This window comes from Marmota marmota, unplaced genomic scaffold, assembly GCF_001458135.2.
Source record: "Marmota marmota marmota unplaced genomic scaffold, marMar, whole genome shotgun sequence".
NCBI lineage: Eukaryota > Metazoa > Chordata > Mammalia > Rodentia > Sciuridae > Marmota > Marmota marmota.
In genome coordinates, this window is record NW_026000174.1 from 55,693,230 (window position 1) to 55,717,738 (window position 24,509).

The 24,509-nt window shown below is 36.8% G+C and overlaps 1 protein-coding gene and 1 long non-coding RNA gene across 2 annotated transcripts in view; both read left to right on the forward strand.

Annotated features, from left to right (window-relative positions):
- Cstpp1 (centriolar satellite-associated tubulin polyglutamylase complex regulator 1) overlaps nt 1–24,509 on the forward strand; it is a 173,496-nt gene that overhangs the window by 92,217 nt on the left and 56,770 nt on the right. The window lies entirely within an intron of this gene.
- On the forward strand, nt 8,892–15,813 carry LOC125612107. The gene is made up of 2 exons (XR_007342426.1): nt 8,892–9,790; nt 15,697–15,813. It is a non-coding gene; the product is annotated as an uncharacterized LOC125612107 (long non-coding RNA).

Here is a 24,509-nt window from a genome sequence, read left to right on the forward strand (position 1 = left end):
GAGTGTACCTTTTTCCCTACATTCTTGTCAAAATTTATTATTGTTTGTATTTTTATAATTGACATTCTGACTGGGGTGAGATGAAATCTTAGAGTAGTTTTGATTTGCATTTCCCTAATTGCTAAAGATGGTGAACATTTTTTCATATATTTATACTAGAGAGCTATAGTTACAAAAATGGCATGGTATTGGCACCAAAACAGACAAGTAGACAAATAGTACCAAATAAAAGATGCAGAGACAAAACCCACATAAATATAATCATCTCATATTAGACAAAGGCGCCAAAAAACATTCACTGGAGAAAAGATAGCCTATCCAATAAATGGTGCTGAGAAAATTGGAAGTCCTCATGTAACAAAATGAAATTAAACCCCTGTCTCTCACCATGCATGAAACTCAACACAAAGGAGATCAGATTTAGGCACTAGACCAGAGACCCTGTGCCTAATAGAAGAAAAAGTAGGCCCAAATCTTCACCATGTCTGCTTAGGATCTGAATTCCTTAACAAGACTCCTAAAGCATAAGAAGTAAAATCAGGTTCAAACTAAAAAGCTTCTTCTCAACAAAGGAAACAATGTGAAGAGAGAGCCTGTAGAATTGGGATAAATCTTTAACGCATGAACTTCAGATACAGCATTAATCTCCAGGATATATAAAGAACTCAAAAAACTTAGCACCAAAAAAAAAAATAATAATAACCCAATCAATAAATGGGCCAAGGAACTGAACAGACACTTCACAGAAGGAGAAATACAATTGATCTTTCACTTTAAAAAAATATATATTTTTTTAGTTGTTGATGGACCTTTATTTATTTGTTTGTTTATTTATTTATTTATATGAGGTGTTGAGAATCGAACCCAGTACCTCACACATGCTAGGCAAGGGCTCTACCACTGAGCCACAACCCAGCCCTCCTTCACCTTTTTTAATGTTTCATTCTGAATTCACTGTGGTCTTATCTTCATAGTCTAGGTGGATTCATTTATTCAGCAAACATTTATGCTGGTGACAGAGCAAGAACATGATTGGGACAAACAGAAATTCTTACTCTCATGGGATTTGTGGTCTGATCATTAGAGAACTGATTTAAAAAAAAAAAAATCCCTGCTTTTATGTAGCTTACATTCTAGGAATCAGTGATCTAATTACGTGATTTAAAAAAAAAAAAAAAAGTCTGTTGTTGTTTTTTTTCCCTAAAATAGCTGATGTCATAGTAGATGAAATGATCTCAAAGGGAGATGCAGACAGTTTAGGCTCAAATAAAGCATTTGGCCTGACTTTTCTTCATAATTGCCTCAAACTTCCCCTCGATTTTGCTTGTCACTAATCCTCATCCTCCTCATTAGAAACCATTTTGAGGATCAACAGCACTTTCTTCAGGAGTAGGGTGGCTGTCTTGTTTGAATGATAAAAGAGTAAATGTTACTTTTGTAATTTTTTCCACAAGCAAAAACCCCACCATGTTGTCCCTTTGCTGCTGTGGACCCTTCCAGTCAGTCAGTAACAGTCACCTGCTTCGCTCAGGCCTTCCTCCTCCTGGTTTTCTCAGAAACCTGACATGAACAATAAACAACTTCTTCAGTTCTCATTTAAGTTAGTTACCAATTTCCCTTTTTTCTTCAAATTATTTTCTCCAAAAAAAAAAAAAAAGTTGACAATTTATGTCTCCTCAAATCTTTCACTTCCCTTTCTCCAATAACTTTAATCTTTCCCTCTATTTAACAACCCTACCCTGTTTCAATTATTTGGGGCTGTCACCCAAGCATTCCTGGAATGCTTTTGTCACACACTACTCTTCCACTCTAACCTCCTCACCCTCCATACAAAGTACCCTTAGGTTGCTAACTCCCTTCATCCTTTTAGGTCTTAGTTTAAAGGTCAGCTCTTAAAGGGGCCTTCTCTCTGACTCCCTCATCTGAATTAGGTCCCTCCATTATTCCTTTTCTAATCATCCTGTAATTTTTTGTTATATCATTTATTACACTTCTTCACTAGATGTTTATTTGAATAACTATTTGATGTCCATCTTCCTTGTTAAGACTGTAAGCTTCATGAGGGCAAGAACCTTGTTTGTTTTGCCAGTAACTATATCCCTAACATCTAATATGGTAGATTATTTCTCTTTTATTAATTAACATGAAAGTTCACCATTTCCCAGTCACCATCCAGGGGTAGATAATTGAAAGGATTATATTATCATTTCTTTTATTTTAGGGAGAGTTGGTTTAGAAAATCTGATGTACACTAATTTTCTATTTGTATAGGGGCCTTTATTTGAAGTAATAATAAGCTGGGCATAGTAGTGGGTGTCTATAGTCCCAACTACTTGGGAGGCTGAGGCAGGAGAAACACTTGCACCCAGGCATTCAAGGTCGGCCTGGACAACATAGTGATACCCCATCTCAAAACAAAACAAAAAAGTAATAATAGCTAACACTTATTAACCACCTAGTATTTGCTAGGCACTAAACTTCATGTTCAAAGTACTCCACTAATAATGGCCTAATCAAAGATATGCTATCTTAAATAATGTCGAATTTGAATAATATTTACTAACAACTGATACTCTCAAAATTAGGATTTGAAAGATTTAGATCATGATCTGAATGCAGACTTTAAACACTGGCAAGTAGTACTTCCATTCCTTCTTTGTATTCTTGAGTCCAGCCTTTGCTCTATGAAAGACATCACAAACCTAGTGCCTGGCTGGCTATGTACCTTGGCTTCCAGATATGTTTCCTTGGTTGGTAATGTTAAAAATAGTTTTTTAAAATTAGATGCCAACATTTCATATAAAAATCTCAATTCCATTTTCACTTGAGGAATGGAAAATCCTCCCAACACCATGCCCACATTCCTGCAAGAAGACAGTTCATCAGGGTGGAGATGCAGCTGCTCCTGTTAGGGCATATGGCTTCAGATTTACCACCATCCCCAGCTGCCCCACTTCACCTGCTTATGCTTTCTGCCTGGCCTCTGTAGGCATTTGAGTTTGCTACTGTTGCTAGAGTTTCTTAGGTCCATGTATAATCACTAAAAGGTAGAGTTACACTCTTAATTCAGATCACGGAGAGTCATGAGCTTGTTTCTCAACTAGATCCTCTCTTTTCTTCTTGTTTTCAGAGGGTCTCATAAAATTTTAGAATTAAAAGAGATCTTCTGTCATTTCATCTTAGCCAGGAGTGGAGGCACACACCTGTAATCCCAGTAACTTGGAGAAGCTGACACTGGAGGATTGCAAGTTTGAGGCCAGCCTCAGTATTTAGTAAGACCCGATTTCAAAATAAAAAAATAGAAACGACTGAGGATGTAGCTCGGTGGTAGAGTATCTCTGGGTTCAATCCCTAGTACCTCAACAACAAGAAATAAAGAAGAGAAGGAGAGAAAGAAAAAGTGAAAGAAAGCATTTCATCTTGAAACTAGGTCTTTTTAAAAAAGCATACTTTAAAAAACTTTTTCTGTGGTAAAATATAAGTAACATAAAATCTACCTTTTACCATTTTAAGCATATAGCTCTGTGACATTTACACTGTTGTACAAGCATCACCACCATCCAACTCCAAAACTTTCTTCATTCTTGCAAAACTGAAACTCTGTAATTAAACTCCCCATTTCCCCTTCTTCCCAGTCCCTGTAAAGCACCATTCTACTTATGTCCTAAGGTACTTGACTATTCTAGGTACTTTGTATTTTGGAATTATACAATAATTATCCTTTTGTGGCTGGTTTATTCACTTAGTGTGAGGTTTTCAAAGTCCTTCAATGTTTTACTATGTATCAAAACTTAATCATTTTTATGTGCCTATACCACATTTTGTTTATTGTTGATAGACACTTGGGTTGCTTCCATATTTTGGCTGTTGTGAATAATGCAAGTGCTCTACTACTGAGTTATATCGCTAGTCATATAGATTTTAAATAAAGGTATCTTTTTAGTAAGAATTGAAATTAAGCCAGGTGCGGTGGTGCACAACTGTAATCCCAACGGCTTGGGAAGCTGAGGCAGGAGGATCCTGAGTTCAGAGCCAGCCTCAGCAATTTAGGGAGGCCCTTAGCAACTCCCTAAATTTGTCTATAAATAAAATATAAAAACGGGCTGGGGATGTGGCTCAGTGGTTAAGTGCCCGTAGGTTTAATCCCCCATACCAAAAAAATAAAAAATAAAAAGAATTGAAATTAAACATTTATAAGACCTTGTAAGGGTCTCTGAAAAAGCTTAAGCTTTTGTGGAGGAGCATGATTTGAAAACTGCTGATCTACTTTAACCCTTCCCTATTGGATAGATGTAAAAATTGACGACAAGTTCTCCTAGCCAGTTGGTTATAGAACGAGGACTAAATTCAGGTATTCTAACTTTCAGTCCAGTTCTCTTACCTTATGTTGTGCTGCTAAGTAAAAATAAATATGTTTTGTACCATTCAGTTTTTGACGTGAATATATGATTTTCTAGCCCCAAATCTAATCTGATTAAATTAAGACATAAGAATGTGATTGTTTGTGATATTTTATCTTCTGTCATTGCTACACAGATAAAAGAAAAGTAGCTTTAATTTTAAGTTCCATGTTTTAAGTTTTACCTGTCTTCAAGAGAAAAAGTTATTGCACTTCCATTTAAAATAAAAAGTCTTAGCACAGTGACACATTGCTGTAATCTCAGTGACTCAGGAGGTTGAAGAAGGAGGATCACAAATTCAAGGCTAGCCTCAGCAATTTAGAGAGACCCTGTCTCAAAATAAAAACTAGACAGGTGTGGTGGTACATGCCTGTAATCCCAGCAGCTTGGGAGACTGAATCAGAAGGATCATGAATTCAAAGCCAGCCTCAGCAATTTAGTGAGGCCCTAAGCAACTTGGCAAGTCTCTGTCACAAATATAAAAAGGGCTGGGTATGGGCTAGGGATGTGGCTCAAGCAGTAGCGAACTTGCCTGGCATGTGCAGGGTGCTGGGTTCGATCCTCAACACCACAAAAAATAAAATAAAGATATTGTGTCCACCTAAAACTAAAAAAATAAATATTTTTTTAAAAAGGGGAGGCTGGGTTTGTGACTCAGTTGTTAAGCGCCCCTGGGTTCAATTCCTGGTACCAAAAATAAATAAATAAAAACTAAAAGGACTAGTGATGTAGTACAATAGTAAAGATCCCCTGCGTTCAGTCTCCAATGCCTAAACAAATAAATAAATATTTAAAAATCTCTTCTTACTATAGAGGGAAAAGTATAGTACTTGCTTTACTAAATGTTTCTTGCTTTGAAGGACATAATAAGCAAAGTCTGGAAGTTGAAAATACACCCAAGAACTTTTTTAAAAAGCTAGACTGAAGTGAGATTTTAACATGCAATATTATTTAAACCCATTCTGTAAAGTATATCTACCAGAAATTAAATGATGACTCTTATGTATCTGAAATCTCTTGCTCTCGTGGTTCTGTTAGAAACAAAAGTAAATGACTAAATTAGAGTTTATACACTAGGAATCACAATAAAACCACCTAGGTTAAAGTTGTCAGTTTAATAAACCACACTCAAATTTGATTGTTTTGGTGGGTTTTAAGCTGGAAGTATATAAAAGTAAGTAAAAATAGTGTTGAAAATTTAATCTTTTCCAGTTTTATTTTGCTTGGCATAACTTGCTTTGTATCCCCACTGCCTCCACCTGACCGTAATTAAACATATTGGAGAGGTTGTTAAAAAGACAGAGTCTTGGGCTGGGGTTGTGGCTCAGTGGTAGAGCGCTTGCCTGGAATGTGTGGGACACTGGGTTTGATCCTCAGCACCACATAAATAGATAAAATAAAGGTATTGTGTCCATCTACAACTAAACATTTTTTTAAAAAGGTCCTTGATCCCGTCTTGAACCTATTCTATCACAGCTAGCAGTCAGTGGGTCTGGGAATTTATTATTTAATAAGCATTTCAGGTGATGCTTATGATCCTCTAAGTTTGAGAAACATTGAATAACTTCTTAACTTTCTTTCATTGCTCTAAGTTTTTGTACTACATAAGAGATTTCAATCCTGGTTACGTATTAAGATCACTTAAAGAGATTTTAAAAACTACTTATGCCCAGGCCCCACCCAGACCAATTTAATTAGAATCTTGGGTCAGGGCCCAGGCATTTTAAATATGCTGCAGGTGATTCTGATATACATCAAAGTTTGAGAACCTTTTATAAATGTAGTTCTCTATAGCACAGCACTGCCTTATCACCCTGCTTAGAACATGGCTGGTGCTGTGTTGCCTACTATTGAAATATGAATCCCATGAGTATGCTTTAGGTCTCTCAAGATCCTGCTGCTGCCTTTTCAGCCACACACTGGCCACACAGTAACACCGCTTTTTCCAGACACTCCTTATGCTTGCCCCCTTGCATACCTTTGTCTTTGCTTTTCCCTCAGTGAGGAATTTTCTCCATGTCACTTTCATGCTCATCTTCAAATAGCCCCAGCTAGAGTACTGTGTCTTTTCAAAGTCCTTTTGATTCCTGTTTCCTCCCTTTTGTCTTCCCTGACCTCCATTCAAAAGTGACCCCTCCTATGGCATTTGTTCTATCATACCTTAGGGTTAGTTACTGGAAAACACCATAATCTCTTTCCTAAAAGTTGTATAGGGTTAAGAATAAATGGGTTTTTGTCTTTCCTGCCTTCCCATCTAGACTGTAAGTGTGTAAATCAAGCATCTGTTTATCTCTGTGTGAGGTACCAAAGAAAAGGACTTTAGAGTCAAGCAGCCTTAAGTTCAAGTCTCCTTTTTATTGGATATAGCTGTGTGACCATGGTGAGATTAATTTTCCAAGCCTTCCTTTTTGTATCTATAAAAATGGTGACTATAGTACTTCAGTGTTGGGAAAATGAAATGGACAACCTAAAGCATTTAGTAATCAGAGCACATAATACTGCCCTGTCATTCTGTAGCTTTTGTCATTGTGATGATTATCATTTTTATCTTCTTGAGCATGAAGACTACATATTTTAGTTTTGAATCCCCATTCTGTACCTTGCCTATTGTATGTGTTCAATAAATGAGTGAATAAATTAACAAATGCCTGCTGGACTGTGCTTATTTATAGCCCATTTCCAATCAGTTCAGCCTGTCTTGGAAAGAGCAGTTCAGATTTCAATTTAACCATCAAATATAGACAAATTAGGATCTCTACTAGAGATTTTTAAAACTGTATTAAAAAGTCCAAATCCCCACTATAACCAGAAGACAGCTGCTCTCCTTCTGCTGCCAGGAAATGGGGAAAACCCTCCCCAGCTATTTGCTGTTTGTTTGTTCATCTTAGGATAAACATGCCGTGACTTGGGGAGAGCACACACTTCCCCTGCAGGCAAGCTCCGTTTGGGAAGTTGCATGTAGCAGCAGTGAGGCAGAAATCCCCCACTCCCTGGGAGAGGTTCCTGCAGGGACTCAGCTAAGCCCATTTGCAGTTTTGCTGAGTTATTTACTAAGATGAAGGGACTGGGTGTGGCTGGTCTGAGATTCCTCCTGGGAAGTCACTTCAAGAATCTCCCTAATTTCCTTGCCCTTCATCTTTGTTCTCTGGCTTTGGTGCAAGGGTGCAGTCAGTCGCACCCAGTTGGCTGCTGTTCCCAGCACACTGAATTCTTTGAAGCCGGCTGTTGCAGCCAAGGATTCCCTGCCCTGTTCTTTCCCCCTTGTCCTGATTTAAAAAACACTTTTGCAAATTCTCATCTGGCATGGAGATCGATGAGAAAGAACAAAGTGGGTTGCAAACCATTTTTTACATACACAGGACCCAAAAGGACCATTAGGGCTTTAAATCACCATTTCTCAAAAACTCATTATGGCCTGGTGAGGTGGGTGGTACACACCTGTAGTTCCAGTGACTTGGAAAGCTGAGGCAGTAGGACAGTGTCAGCAATTTAGTAAGGCCCTAAGCAACTTATCCAGACCCTGTCCCAAACTAAACAATTAAAAGGTAGCTCAGTCATAAAGACTCCTGGGTTCAATCCCCAGTACCCAGAACAAACAAACAAACCTCCCCCCACACACACACACACAAAAAGAAAACCCAATAAGATGGATTTTATATGGACAAATAATACAATGTAGGCTTTGCCATCACAATACTCATTCAAACAAGCTACTGTCCAAGTGAAGTGAAGCTGACCCCGGAGAGTACTTACCACCTTGTCACTTGCAGGAGGAATGTTAGGATGTAATAGCTGGTTGAAAGCTCAGGAAAGATGTATGACAGAAGAGATAAGGATTAATGGGTAGTTTAGTGTTTACCAGGTGGGTGACCAATATCTTAAAATCAATGGATGAATAAATGAATTTAACCATGTTATAATTATAATGGATTTGAGGACTACAGAATTAGCTGTCTGAAAAATACATAATTCCAATTTTCAGAACTTTGTTTGATGGGCCAATGGGTTAATAATTCTTTGGAAACACATTTTTACTTTTAAAATATATATTAAATTCAGGAAATTTGTATTGATGGGCAAATACATCAATATTTGCCGGACACCTATATTTATTGTTGCAAGTTGTAGAACAATATGACATTAAAATACTATTTATACAATATTATATATCTTTATTTCTTTATATGTTTATATACATACAAAAATGTTGGAAAGAGGTATATACCAAAATGTTACTAATGGTTTTCTCTAAGTGCTGAGACTTTAGTTTTTTTCTTCACATTTTTTAATAGTGTTTGAGTTTGTCGTTGTTTTACAGTGCTGGGGCTTGAGCCAGGGCCCTGCATATACTAAGCACTTTCTTTACCACTGAACTACACCCCTAGTCCCTTGCTTGAGGGTGTGGTGTTTTTTTTAATATATTTTTTTAATTGTACATGGACACAGTATCTTTATTTATTTGTTTGTTTGTTTATTTTTTATGCGGGGCTGGGGATTAAACCCAGTGCCTCACGCATGCGAGGCAAGTGCCCTACCACTGAGCTACAGCCCCAGCCCATTGGGGGTTTGTTTTTTTAATCATCACTATAAAATAAAACTATTTTTATTCTGAGAAAAAGAATATGTTAAGCACCTGCTGTGTGTCCGAAGTGGTACTGGGAGTTATAAGGTATAGAGGAGAAGGTTGTGGCCAAGCCTCCAAGATGCCTACAGTCTTGGAAGATAGGGATGGAACAATGTAGAGTGTCATTAGGAGTCACACTGGTGATGCAGAGAAATGCTGCAGGAATCAGGAAGAGGAGAGGTCATGTGCAGACTTTCACTGAAGAGAGGAGTCTTTAGTTGGACCTTGAAAGGCGGGCAGAATTTGAATAGGGGGGGAAAGAAGTCATTTGAGGCAACCTGAGCACTGAAGTGATGGCAGTAATAATGGTGTTTGAAAAGATAAAGAGGTACTGGGCTTGGTGGCCCACACCTGTGATCCAGGCAGCTTAGGAGACTGAGTCAGGAGGATTGCCAAGTTTGAAGCCAGCAACTTGCTAGACCCTGTCTCAAAATAAAAAGTAAAAGGAATGGGGATATACCTCAGAAATCAAATGCTCCTGAGTTTAATCCCCAGTATGAACGACAGAGAAATAAGGAGGAAACCAACTTTTCTAGAATAATAAACAAATATGATTTTTGGCCAAGAAATTTGCTTTGTTATTGTTTCTTTCATAGGATATTTTTATTTTAACATACTGTGAACTATATTTTAGTATACTTGAGAGCATTTTTAAACATAGATCTGGGGTTGTGGCTCAGTGGTAGGACACTTGCCTTGCATGCGTGAGGCACTGGGTTCTATCCCTGACACACATAAAAATAAACAAATAAAATAAAGGTATTGTGTAAAAAAAAAATTTAAAGTATATCCTAGAAACGGCTGTTAAAATTTCATTATTTTAGTGTATTGGGATGGACTTCAGTACCTTTGCCCTGTAATCCTGCCGTCTGCCCATAACTTGTTCTCATCAGACAGTGGCTTTATTTTTTAATATTTTTTAAGATGATGATGGTCCTTTGTTTTATTCATTTATTTATATGGGGTGCTAAGAATTGAACCCAGTGCCTCACACATGCTAGGCAAGCGCTCTACCACTGAGCCACAACCCCAGCTCCAAACAGTGGCTTTTTATAGAGTCTCTTACTTTATGGTTAATATGTTTCTATACTTTTCTTCTATTAAAACAATCAAAAAGCAGGGCAGGGAATGGGGCAAACAAACAAAAAAGGTTTATTTTTTAAAACGACATTAAAACTTTTCAAACAAAGGATTCAGAATTCATTTTCAAAAATTACCTGGTTGCTAGGTGTGGTAGCAAATGCCTATAATCTCAGCAACTCAGGAGATTAGGAGAGTCACAAGTTTAAGGCCAGCCTTGGCAATTTAGCAAGATCTTTTCTCAAAATAAGAATTAAACAGACTAGGATATAGCTCAGTGGTAGACCACCCCTGGGTTTAATCCCCAGTACTACACACACACACACACACACACACACACACACAAATGACACATTAAGTGTGTAGTATACACCCTATACTGTAGTCATGTAATCTATACTTATGCATAGTAGTCTTTCTGAAAACCACATACTTGAAATCTTAAACACAAAATGACACTTATAAAGCTTTCTTGTGTATTTTATTAAGTGATTTAATGTTTGGAACACTGTGCTAAATGAAAGGTATTCAAAGAACTCATTCACTCATCTGTTCATTCATTCAACAATAATTGTTGATGTGTCCTCTGTGCCACATGTTATTCTATGTGCTGCTATTTAAAAAGATAAGAATGCAGGGCATGGTGGTACCCACCTGTAATCCCAGTGGCTTGAGAGGCTGAGGCAGGAGGATCTCGAGTTCAAAGCCAGCCTTAACAATGGTGAGGAACTAAGCAACTCAGTGAGACCCTAAATAAAATACAAAATAGGGCTGGGGATGTGGCTCAGGGGTTGAGTGCCCCTGAGTTCAATCCCAGTACCCCCCCCCAAAAAAAGGATAAGGATGATATATTTCTATTTTTAAGGAGTTCACAGTCCAGTTTGAAAGAAAATGTATATGTAAATAGTTTCAAACCAATGGTAGAAAGTGTTAAGCAAATATATATGTTTTTTTGTTCTTCCTGTAGAATGTCCAAAAATTATAATGGAGGGAAAAGGATTAAGGAAAAGGACAAAGAAAACAAAAGAGGAAATTATAATAAATGATAGCTGTCAACCAAATTTTAAAAGGTGGACAGTACATGGATAAGGAGGAACTGATTTAGCAGAGACAGCTGACTACTTCTTACACAAAAGGAAAGATATCCATTTGTGCCATAGAAGTCTAAAGAGTTAAAGAATTGGAGGTATCGGGTACTGTGAAATTGGGGGTATGCAGGAAACTAAAAACAGGATGGTTTTTTGAAAACTTTTTTTTTTTTTTTTTGGTTCTGGGGATTGAACCCAGAGGCACTTTTACAACTAAGCCACATCCCCAGCCATTTTTGTTTTTTATTTTTAGGCAGTCTCACTAAATTGCTTAGGGCCTCACTAAATTACTGAGGCAGGCCTCAAACTTGTGATCCTACTGCCTCAACCTCCCGAGTTGCTGGGATTACTGGCATGCATCACTGCACCTGCAATGTTGAAAATCTTTATAAGGAACAGTTCTGTTCCTTACTTCAAGTATCATGGTCACTTCCTCCTTCACCCCAGGAAAAGACTAGAGCAATTAACTGGAGGAGCTCGCCACTCAGGAATACCAGCCACAGAGCAGAGGTGAAGTGCCATATTTCCACTCCTGCTTTGCTCTCAGAATGCTGATTTCCTGATAGATGCCCCCAAACCCCAGGAAGGAGTCTAAACTATTTTCTGGAAAAACTGAAGAAGTCTCCACAAATCTGACATCAAGGAGTTGCACCAAGAAATTCCACCCATTTATTCTACAATAAAACTCTATATAAATGTACCCCATCCATTTAGATAACCCCTCTCCAAATATGAATAGGCTCATTCAAGGATCACCAGAAATTTGGGGAAAGTCTATAACATGATAGCTAGGAGCCAAAACAAGCAGGGGAGGGGAGGGGAGAATTCAGAAGGAGCAGTGACAATAAAGGAGCAGAAGAAACCTACCATTAATATCCTCAGGAAAAAAAAGAGAAGATACTGAACCATTAAATAAGAATTTCCAGGGCTGAGATTGTGGCTCAGTGGTAGAGCTCTTGTCTAGCATGTGTGAGGCATTGGGTTTGATTCTCAGCACCGTATGTAAGTAAATGAATAAAATAAAGGTCCATAGACATATGAAAAATAAAAATAAATATATACACACATATAAAAATAAATAAAAAGAATTTCCCAGTTTAGCATGCTTATGGTCCCAGCTACTCCAGAGGCTGAGACAGAAGGAGCTCGAGTTCAGGAGGTTAGGACCAGTCTGGGCAACTTAGTGGGACCTCACCTCAAAAAAAAAAAGGAAAGAGCCAGACACAGTGGTGTATGCCTATAATCCCAGCTGCTGAGGAGGCTGAGACAGGAGGATTAGAAGTTCAAAGTCAGCCTCAGCAATTTAGCAAGACCATAAGCAAATTAGTGAGACCCTGTCTCAAAAAAAAAAAAGACTGGGCATATGGCTTAGTGGTAAAGCACATCTGGGTACCAAAAAAGAAAACAAGAATTTTCCCAAAAGGATTTTTTTTGGTGGGGGGCAGGTACCAGGATTAAACGAGGGGCATTTAACCACTGAGCCACATCCCCAGCCCTTTTTCATTTTTTTTACTTTGAGACAGGGTCTCACGAAGTTGCTTAGGGCCTCACTACGTTGCTGAGGCTGGCTTCGACCTCAAGATCTTCTTGCCTCAGCCACTGGGATTACAGGCAAGTGCCACTGTACTAGGGCTCCAAGAAATAATTCTTGGAAATTAGAAATTGCAAGAGCAGAAAGAAAGCATTAGACAGGCTGATAGACAAAATTAGGGAAATTGTCCAGAAAAGGCCAATTAAAAGAAAATAGGGGAAAAATTGCAAGAAAATTAGAGAACCAGTACAGGAATATAATATCTAAAATCCTGAATTTCTAGAAAGAGTGAATAAAGGAACCAGTATGCTGTCAGGCCTCTCAATAGCAGCACTGGTAGCTAAAAGACAATAGAGTATGCTGTCAGAACTCTAAGGGAAAATTATTTCCAACATAGAATTCTATACCAATCACCTGTGAGGATAGAAATTTTTTAAAAAAATATTTTTTTTATTTTAGTTGTCAATGAGACCTTTATTTATTTGTTTGTTTGTTTATTTATTTATTTATATGTGGTGCTGAGAATCCAACCCAGTGCCTCACACATACTAGGCATGTGCTCTTCCACTGAGCTACAACCCCAGTCCAAGGATAGAGATTTTTTATTTTAAATATTTTTTTGATTGTTGATAGACCTTTATTTTATTTATTTATATACAGTGTTAAGAAGTGTGCTACCCCTGAGCCACAGCCACAGCCCCAAGGGTAGAGATTATCTATCTATCTATCTATCTATCTATCTATCTATTTATTTGTTTATATTTTTATGTGGTGCTGAGGATCGAACCCAGGGCCTCGCATGTGCTAAGCAATTGCTCTACTGCTGAGCCACAACCCCAGCCCCAAGGAGAGATTTTTAAGTGGGCAAGATTTTAAAATTTTTAACTCCCTTGCACCCTTTCTCATGAAACTACTGGGTTTCATCAAAAAATGAGAATAAATCTAGAAAGAGAAATAGGCTCTGGAAACAAGGGATCCAACCCAGGAGAGAGAGAGAGAATTATTAGAATGATAGTGTAGGGTAGTCCCAGGACAGCTGTTTGTGCAGGAGAGCTAGAAAGCAACCAATTCAGACAGAAGTGGCAGGACCGAACGCTTCAGGAGGAATGTGTGCAGGAAGGTTAAAACTGATAGATGGTCTCTTGTGGTGGACCACTTAAGGTGAAAGATTAGAGATTGATCTTTGAGTTGAAGAAGAAGTGATCAATACTTAGAAACTCCAAGCAATCCAAGAAAGAGATGATTTTAAGAAAAACAAAAGTTGTTTAAGAAAGAAAAAGTAATAATAATAAATCTCATGGCTTGGCTGTGAATTATATTTATGTAGTCATGAATAAATAAATACTAAATATTTGTAATCTCAAATCAGTACAATATCTATATTGAAAGCGTGGGAGAGGGAAAGTATGTGTGGGTAGAGACAAAGATAATTTATCCTTTTCAACTTAGAGTTCAAAAATGATGTCTAAAATTTAATAAATGAGACAGTAACTTAAGCATTTAAAAATGCAGAATGAAAACCAGAAGACTCAATTTGTTAAGCAGGATTGGTTAAGACTTTCTACCATAGTTTAGTTTAGGATGAAATGAGTTTGAGAAGCTAGAGAATCTTTCAAATGAACTTTTATAGGAGGGATTCAAGACTGATCCCCAGCACCACATAAAAAAACTAAATAAACAAAATAAAGGTAGAAATACAGATGATAGTTAAATCACATGGATGAGAGGAATATAGTAACCCAGTAGCTCAGGAGGCTGAGACAGGAGGATCTCAAGTTCAAGGCCAGCCTCAGCAACTAAGCAAAGCAGTGTCTCAAAATAAAAAATAAAAATAGCTGGGGATGTGGCTTAGTGGTTAAGTGCACCGGGGTTCAATCTTTAGTACCAAAAAAAAAAAAAAGAAGAAGAACACACACAGAGAGATATGGTCAAAGAGGGATAAGGGAATGATTTTTTGTATTTTTAATTAATAATTGTGCATATTTCTGATGTACAGTGTGATAATTTGGTACATGTACACATTGTGTATTGATCAAATCAGGATAATAGTCATCTCTATCTCTTGAAATATTTATCATTTCTTTGTGTTAGGAAACTTTGAATTCCTCTCTTCTAATTCTTTATAAAATAATAAACTGTTATAAACTGTAATCATCCTACTACTATGTGGTAGAGCACTAAAACTTAATTCCTCTAACTGTAAACTCTAACTGGAATTACTGGTAACTGTCAACTGACCTCTCTCTTTCCTGACAGGGAATCCTTTTATTTAAAGGGTAAGAGAAGGAAGAAAAATCTGGGGACAAGTTATCAGAATGTTCAGAACTAGCATAATGTGGCAGTGCAGGAGCCAACGGACAAGGATTTCAAGGAAAGGATGGGCAACAGCATTAGTTGTTGCAGGTGCAGAACTAAGAAAAGATCCTTCGCTACATAGTTATACTCATTGGGAAATCACTCATAACTTCCAAGAGAACAGTTTTAGTTGGGGAATGGAAGTATCATTGAAGGACTTAGTGAATGAATGGATGGATGGTAAAAAGGGAGAATATATCACACTCTTCTGAGAAATTTGGCTTCAAAAACAAAAAGAGGGCTGGGGACATAATTCAGTGGTTAAGTGCTTGCCTAGCATGCATGAAGCCCTGGGTTTGATCCCCACCAGCACCTGTTGAGGGGGGAAGAAAATAACTTTAATGAGTTATTTTCTTCTATAAAATATATATTTTTTTTAGTTTAAGGGACCATTTAGGCATGTGTGGGCAGATGGCAAGGAGTTCGTGGAGATGCAAAATCAAAATGCAAGTGTAATGGGCATAATTGGTGGAGCAAGGTCCCAGAGAGGTTGAGATGTGGACCTGATAACAGACGGAGAGATTCATCTTAGTTGGAAAAGGGAAAGATTTCTTTAGGAGAAGGAAAAACTGGAGGAAAAGTGAAGATGCAGAGAAATATTAGGATACACGGGGGGAGGGTGCTGGGGTTGTAGCTCAGTGGTAGATCGCTTGCCTAGTACCTGTGAAGCACTTGGTTCATTCCTCAGCATCACATATAAATAAATTAAATAAGGTATTGTGCCCATCTACAACTTAAATTTTTATTTATTTTTTTAATTTTTAAAGATACATAGAGGAGGGCTGGGTTGTGGCCCAGTAGAGCACTTGCCTAGCATGCATGAGACACTGGGTTCGATCCCCAGCACCACATAAAAAAACTAAACAAAATAAAGGTATTGTATCCATCTACAACTAAAAATATTTTTTTAAAAGTTACATAGAGTAAGGAAATCAAAAGAACTTAAGAAATCATATGGCTTCAATCTTTCTAACAAAATAAAGAGTTATTTGCTGAGAGTTGGTGGCTGAAGCATAGGGTTGGTTTGGAAATTTGAGAATGGAAAGTGTCTGGAGCAGCTGTTCTAAGGAATGTGATACAGAGTCAAAAGGAGATGACTAAGAGTTACTAGTAGCCATGAGCATCCAGTTGAGGTTAGATAGTACAAATTTGTAATAAAGCCAATGATTTCTGGACTTCCTTCAAGAAGGCTGTATCTCCAAAAGTTCTGTCAATCATTGCCTTGGCTTGGATAGCATTTCCTTGGAATTTCTTAAGACATCCCAGGGTTCAAAAAAAATGTTAGAAAATGTTTGCTGCTCAGTAATACCAGAAAACAGGTTTCCTTGTGGAATAATTCAATGTGGGTCATCCAGAGGTCTTGTGGGAAGAATCATGAACAAGGAAAAATAAATATATTTAAGGGTATTAAGAGATACAAAGCCATTTGGTATCAAAAAGATCTATAGCTGCATGGATATCTAGACACAAATCTGAGGGTGGGAGCATGTTGGAGAACATCTGGATTCAGATAAAAGAAGAGCAAAAGAGAAGTGACATCATTTTGGGATTACACTGTAGGCTGCCTAGCCAGATGGAAGAAATAGATAAAGCATTCCTGATGCAGATCACAAAACTGGCTTGAGTCAGGAGAGCACTGTGATAGGGATTTGAAACATCAAGACATAAGCTCAAAGTTGCACTCAGCCAAAAAACAGTATACTTGATTAATTCCTTTTTCCCCTTGTTTATTTATGTTTTTCTGATCATCAAAGAAACTTTTGCTTATTGTAGAAATGTAGTAGTGCAGAAAAGTGTAATGAAGCAGAATAATCACCCATAAACCAACCACCCACAGCTTTCACCATTAAAATACTTGCTATTCATTTCTAGTGTTTTCTATGCATTGGTGTTTTTGCATAGTAGAAATTATGCTGACTATATATTTGCATAACCTGCTTTTTTAACATAGAATCATCTTCTTATGTATATTTTCTTATGTATCTCTCATATATATTGGAAATTATTTTAAATTTTAAATTTTTGATTTGCCTTCATGTTATGTCATCTTTGAGATGGAAGAAATTTGAGCTAGAATATCTAGATATAATTATAAAACAATTTCACATTTACTGTTTGCTACTAATACTCACATTTTTTAATTGTACCAATCAATGATTAAGCAGGATAAAGAAATAAGAGACATAAAATTTTGAAGAGAGGGGGAAATTTGATTATTGCTAGAGACATAATACTTACCTGGAATGCCCGAGGTAATCAAATTGAAATCTATTATAAACATTAAAATTCAGCAAGATAGGTTGGCAAAATGTACTAAAATCAATAATTTGTTTAAAAAATAATAGACTTCATAAATTCAAACAAGAGAAAAAGATTTTGTTTTTAATAGCACAAGGACAAAATGCTAACAATAAACCTAAGAAGAGTATTCAAGAACTATCTAAAGAGGGCTTTAAAATACTATAGACGCACCCAAAAGAAGACTTGGGCATATAGAAAGGCATACTATGTTCCTAGAAAGAAAGACTTAAAAGCACAAAGCTGTCAGTGATCCTTAATTTAATTTATAAATTAACATAGTCCTGGTAAAAAATATCAAAAATAGTATTATTTGGTTTGTTTGCTTATTTTGTAGAGATAAGCTGATTATAAAGCTGATGCAGGAAAAACAGAAATATCCTGAGAAAGAAAAGAAATAATGAGGGTACTAGCCCTACCAGATAGAAGATTAGATCTATTATAATAATTCTACTAGTAATTGCTAACACAAAATAGGATGTAATAAGTACTGTTTGGAGCACTTCAGATATAGTAGTTCATTTAATCCTCACAACAGCCCATTCAAATTAACTTACTGCAACTCACCTTGCCAATAAATGGCAGAGTGTAGATTTGAACCTGGGGGCTAGCTCCAGAGCACATGCTCATCAACACACTTTGTTTTCTTTAGTTGGTGCTGGGAACCAAACTCATATACCTCACACTTGCTAGGGAAGTGATTACCACTGAGCTATAGCCCCAGCCCATCACTACTCTGTGCATCACCAGCACATAAACAGATGGGCAAAAAATTAGTAGACTAGAATCAGAAGCCTCAAATTGGCTCAAGTATGAAAATGATATTAGCTGGGCTGGGGCTGTAGCTTAGTGGCAGAGCGCTTGCCTAGCATGCGTGAGGCACTAGGTTCGATCCTTAGCACTCCATAAAAATAAACAAATAAAATAAAAGCATTCTATCCATCTACAACTACCAAAAAAAATTAAAAAGAAAAAGAAAATGAAATTAGCTGCACTGTGGTGCATACCTGTAATCTCAGTGGCTTGGGAGGCTAGAGCAGGAGGACTGAGAGTTCAAAGCCAGCCTCAACAACTTAGCCGGGCCCTAAACAGCTTGTTAGCAAGACCCTGTCTCAAAAACACAAAGGGCTGGGGATGTGGCTCAGTGGTTAACTGTCCCCGGGTTTAATCCCTGGTACCAAAAATAGAGAGAGGGAAAGAAAGAAAGAAAAGAAAATGAATTTAATATAGATTGGGGAAGGCATTTAAGTCAATGAACACAACTACGGTAGCCATTTTTTTTTTTTTTTTTTTTCAGTTTTCGGCGGACACAACATCTTTGTTTGTATGTGGTGCTGAGGATCGAACCTGGGCTGCACGCATGCCAGGCGAGCGTGCTACCGCTTGAGCCACATCCCCAGCCCCTACAGTAGCCATCTTTGAAAAACTAAGTTGAATTCCTTATTCACACCTAACATGAAAATAAATCTCACAGAAGGGAAAGTGTTTCTAAGTACGACAAAAACCTAGAAGCCCATAAAAGAAAAAATTGATATATTTCATTACATAAAAAGGGGAAAAAATCTGCTTGACAAAAAAATTCTATAAATAAGAACAAAAGATTAACAGTAAACAGGGAGGAAATATTTACAACTCATCACTGATGAAGAACTAATTGCTTTACATATAGAAGTCCCCAAAACCCATAATCAAAAATAGTAAAGACTCAGTAGAAAATTAGAACTCACAGTAAATGGTTCCTCTGAAATTATTTTAATAAATTAATTAAGATATAATTTACATACTATACAGTTTACTTTTTTTTTTTTTGATGCTGTGGATTGTACTCAGGGCCTCATGGTGCTAAGCATGTGTTCTACCCCTGAGCTCCAGGGTCAGTCCCATAAATTACTTACTTAAAGGTACAATTCAGTGGGTTTTTGGGGGGGAGCGGGGGTGGGGTATCAGGGATTGAACACTTGACAACTGAGCCACATCCCCAGCCCTATTTTGTATTTTATTTAGAGACAGGATCTCAATGAGTTGCTTAGTGCCTCACTTTTGCTGATGCTGGTTTTGAACTCGTGATCCTCCTATCTTAGCCTCCGGAGCCACTGGGATTACAGGCATACGCCACTGCACCCGGCTAATTCAGTGGTTTTCAAACTCTGGCCTCAGGAAAAAAACTCCATGTTCATTGTCAGTAACTTTTCCCTACCCACCAATGCCCAACTCTAGATAACCACAAATCTGCTTGTTGTCTCTATGGATAATGCCCATTCTGGAAGCTTCATATAGATGGAATCATATAATGTGTGGTCTTCTGGGTATGATTCTTTGCTTATTTTCAAGGTTTTATCCATGTTATCATATGGATTAGTACTTTATTCCTTTTCACGGCCAAATAATATTTCATATTGTTTCTATAATATTACCATGTTTTAGCCGTTTATCCATTTATCCATTGATAGACATCAGCTTGTTCTCACTTTGGGCTATTATAAATAATGTTGCTATGAACATTTGTGCACAAGTTTTTGTATGAACATATGTTTGCATTTCTCTTGCATATATTCCTATGAATGGAATGCTGGTTCATACATTACTTCTATGTTTTCCAAGGCAGCTGCTCTATTTTACATTCCCATCAGCAATGTGTGTTCCTACCAACACTTGATATTATCTGTCTTTTTAATTATAACCATCTTGGTGTGAAATGGAAGTTCACTATACTTTTGATTTGTTATTTCCCTGATGACTAATGATATTAAACATATTTATATGTGTTTATTGGCAATTTATACATCTTCTTTGGAGAAATATTCATCCACATTGTGGTATGTGTCAGTAATTTTTTCTTTTTTTTTAACTGAGTATTTTTGTTCATCTGTTAATGGACAGTAAGTTATGTAGAGTTTTGGCTAATATGAATAAAGCTTCTAGGAATATTTTTGAGTATTTTTGTGGACATATGTTTTCATTTTTCTTCAGTAAAATACCCATGGTAGAATAGCTGCCTGACTGCTTTCCAAAGAAGTTGTAATGTTTTACCTTCCCCCCAGCAGTATATGAGAATTCCATTTATTATACTTCTTGGTTAACACTTGGTATTATCAGTCTTTTGTTAGTTTAGCCATTCTAATGGGTATGAAGTGATATTGTAGTTTTTGTTTGCATTTCCCTGATGACTAATAATGTTGAACACTTTTTAAATTGTTTATTGGCCATTTGCATATTCTTTGTGAAGTGCCTCTTGAAGTCTTTTGCCCAATTTTTATTGTTTTTTTGTCTTTTGTCTGTAATAGGGATTCTTTATATGTTCTTATATGTTCAAATATGTGTATCATGAATATTCTATCTGTAGTTTATTTTCTTAATGATGTCTTTTATTTAGCAGAAGTTTTTAAAGCCCATTTCAGAATTTTTTTTTTCTTTTAGAGTTAGGGTCTTTTGGATTCAATCTAAAAAAATATTCATTTTCCCTATGTTGTGACTAAATTAACCTGTATTTTATTCTACAAGCATTAGGGTCTTAGGTTTTATATTTAGGTCTATAACTAATGTTGAATTGTTTTCTGTAGTTGGTTTGAAGTTGGGGTCAAGTTTTTTTTCACCCCTCCCCATGTGGACAGCCAGTTGTTATATAACACCATTTATTGAAAAGACCCTTTCTTTCTTTCATTTTTTAAAGACTTTCTTTTCCCCACTCATTTGTTTTGGGTCCTTTGTTCAAAAAAATCAGTTGATCATATATGTGCATGTCTGCTTCCGGATTATGGATTCTGTTGCACTGATCTAATACGCACCCTTCAACTTTTCTGAGATTATTTTGGTCATTCAAGAGTCCTACCATTTATAATATTTAGAATGAACTTATAAATGTTTATTTTCTTGCATCTGGTAAATGTTTATTTTTTTCATCTATTAAGGTGATCATATGGTTTTTCTCCTTTCTGCCTAATTGTGATATTATCCTTTTTATATACTGCTGGATTTCTTTTACTAACATTTTGTTAGTGATTTTTTGCATCTATCTTGCATGATATATGTTAGGCTATAAGTTTCTTTTCTTGTAATATAGATCATCTTGTTTGAGTATCAGGATTACGCTGGCCTGAAAAATCAATTTAGAAATGTTTCCTTCTTGGAGCTGGGACTGTGGCTCAGTGGTAGAGCGCTCGCCTAGCACGTGTAAGGCCCAGGTTTGATCCTCAGTACCACGTAAAAATAAATAAATAAATAAAACAGAGGTATTGGGTCCATCTACAACTAATTTTTAAAAAAAAAAAAAGAAAGAAAGAAATGTTTCCTTCTTTTCCAAAAGAGTGTATGTGAGATTGGTAATATTTCTTTTTTTATAAATGTCTCTTTTCTACAGAATTTTCTGGAGTTCTAAATTAGGTTTAATATATTTTTCTGGCTCTTTTTCTTACAATTTTCACATATATAATTATTTGCTTACATTCTGTCTCTCATTAGACTGTAGAACATTTATCTGTCTTTGTTACCCTGTATTCTCAGCATCTAGCCAAGTGCCTAGTTCAAGTAAATATAAATAAATATTAACTGAATTGTATAAATTAAAGGGAAAATAAGAGACTAGGAAAACTGAGAATTGTGACAAAATACTAAAGGCAATATAAAAAGTTTTCCTTTTTAAAAGTACATTGGGAGCTTAAAAATTTTAATGAGTTTTTTTTTAAATTCAGTGGTACTGAAATCTTTAAATAAAATTTTGTCTTATATCTTAAAAGAAAAAAAGTACATTGGGAGCAAAAAAAACAATGAGACCCAGGTGGGTGGTAAAATATTAATGAATAAAAGAAAATAGAGCACTCACTTCTGTTTTGGTTTAGTCTTCTCTGTTAAAGAGAATGCTCCTTGGATTGGAAAAGATAAACACTGGTTCCAGGGAATGAAATCAAACATAGCTGAGATTGTAAGAGATCACCTAACCATTTTGAATGAGTTCACGTTCCTTGACTTGGTTTACATTCCAAGGTACTGAGGACTAGGGGATGAGTGGCTGAGCTGTGGCTGGCGGGCATCAAGAGTGAGCACCGCACCGGGAGGAGAAAGGGGGGTGGGTAGGGGTAGAGAGAAATTTCAGAGGATTGGAGTCAAGAAGCTAATTTTCAGAAGGCTGAAGGCTGGTGATGTTGACATTTATCTTAGTGAGAGTCTTCAACTGTTTATTAGCAGGAATAAATTTAAAATATTCAGAAAACGAAATTGTGATCACTATGAGTTTATCAGAATTTATAGAAGATGAGGAGGAGAAAGAGGAAGAAAGGAGAGGGAAGAGGAAAAGAGCCCAGGGTTGGTGGGTAAAGAAGACCTCATTTCAATCCCAGCTCTTTTCATTTCTTAGTAAAATGACATGGGACAAGTTAATAATAACTTCCTTATTGGTAAAAATAGAAATAAACAAAGAACCTACTTAATAAGGTAGTTCTGAAGAATTTTTTTTTTTGTACTAAGGATTGAACCCAGGGGGTACTCAACCACTGAGCCACATTCCCATTTTGTTTAGAGACAGGGTCTCACTGAGTTACTAAGTGCCCCGCTAAGTTGCTGAGGCTGGCTTTGAACTCATGATCCTCCTGCCTCAGCCTCCTGAGCCACTGGGATTAGTTCTGAAGATTTATTAAAATTTTATTTGTGTGTGTGTGTGTGCGCGGGGGTGGGTGGGTACTGGGATTGAACCCAGGGGCACTTTACCAATGAGCCACGTCCCCCAATCCCTTTTATTATTATTATTTTTAAAATTTTGAAAATAATGATACTGTGTGTTCATCTACAACTTTAAAAAAAAAAATTGAAACAAGGTCTCAGTTGCTCAGGGCCTCACTAAATTGCTAAGGCTGGCCTCAAACTTGTAATCCTCCTGCCTCATCCCAGGTAGCTGAGATTAAAGGCATGTGCCCCTGTGCCTGGCTCAGTCCTGAGGATTAAATCAAATAATGTATATAGGGCTTATCAAAATCAGTAATAACTGTGAAGACAGTGATGATAAATGATGGTAATGAGAGTAATACTGAAGGAGAAGGAAGAACAATCATGTGAATTTATTCCCCTTTTGGAAGAGATTATTGGACTATTAAATTGGGAGGAATCTGTATTTAGTATAGCTATATTTAGTATATTTGTTGAGTTTGATTGGATTTCAACAAGACCTTGACAGTGTTTCCGTGTATCCTGTGAAGAAGCAGAAGGCAATAGGCTGATGGAACAGTTATACCCAAAGTGTGCTTGTTCAGCACCACAGGGTGTACAACCTGTTCTAAGTTACAGGAATCATGGCGCCTTACCTCCCCATCCTTTATTTCTTATGAGAAAGTACATTCTCTTGTTCTTCTTCATAACCCCAATGTCAGTATCACTTTTAAGAAAACTGACAATAATTTTATAACATCACCTAACATCCAGTACAAATTACACTTTCCCCAGTTGTTCCCAAATATTTTTAATCCTCAGCACCACATGAAGATAAATAAAGTGAAGGTATGCCCAACTACAACTAAAAAATAAATATTTAAAAAAAAGAAGTGATAGAGCATTTACTGTTTGTTTTCTGACCCAGGATCTAATCAAGGTTTATATATTATACATGGTAATGTCCTTTATTTTCTTTTAATCTGGAACAGACCCCCTACTATTGTGTGTGTGTGTGTGTGTGTGTGTGATTGGCTTCTTTAACTTATGTTTTGCCTGACCCTCCTGCACTAATGTGTAAACTTCAGAGGGGAATGGATTTGGATATTTTTTGTTCAGTTTTAGCATGAAGAATGGAGCCAGTCATTTAGTAGGACTTACTAAATATTTGTTGAAAAAAATAGATGGGTGAATGACTAATACATGTATGATGTGTGCCATAAAAGGTGATTTAGAAGATGCCAAAGTTGCTGAGAATCTAATCTGTTTTGTTTGTGTGAAACTTTGATCTCTGTTTTACAGTCATATGTGTTCCAGGCTTGAGCAAAAGGCTCATTTGAAAAATCAAATGGGAAAATATAAATGTAATAAGTGTAAATAAAAATTGAGTTAGGGGAGTAGGGGTGTAGCTCAGTGGTGGAGGCTCACCTAGTATATGTGAGGCCCTGGGATCTGTCCCTGGTGCAAAGAGGGAGGGAGGGAGGGAGGGAGGAAGAGAG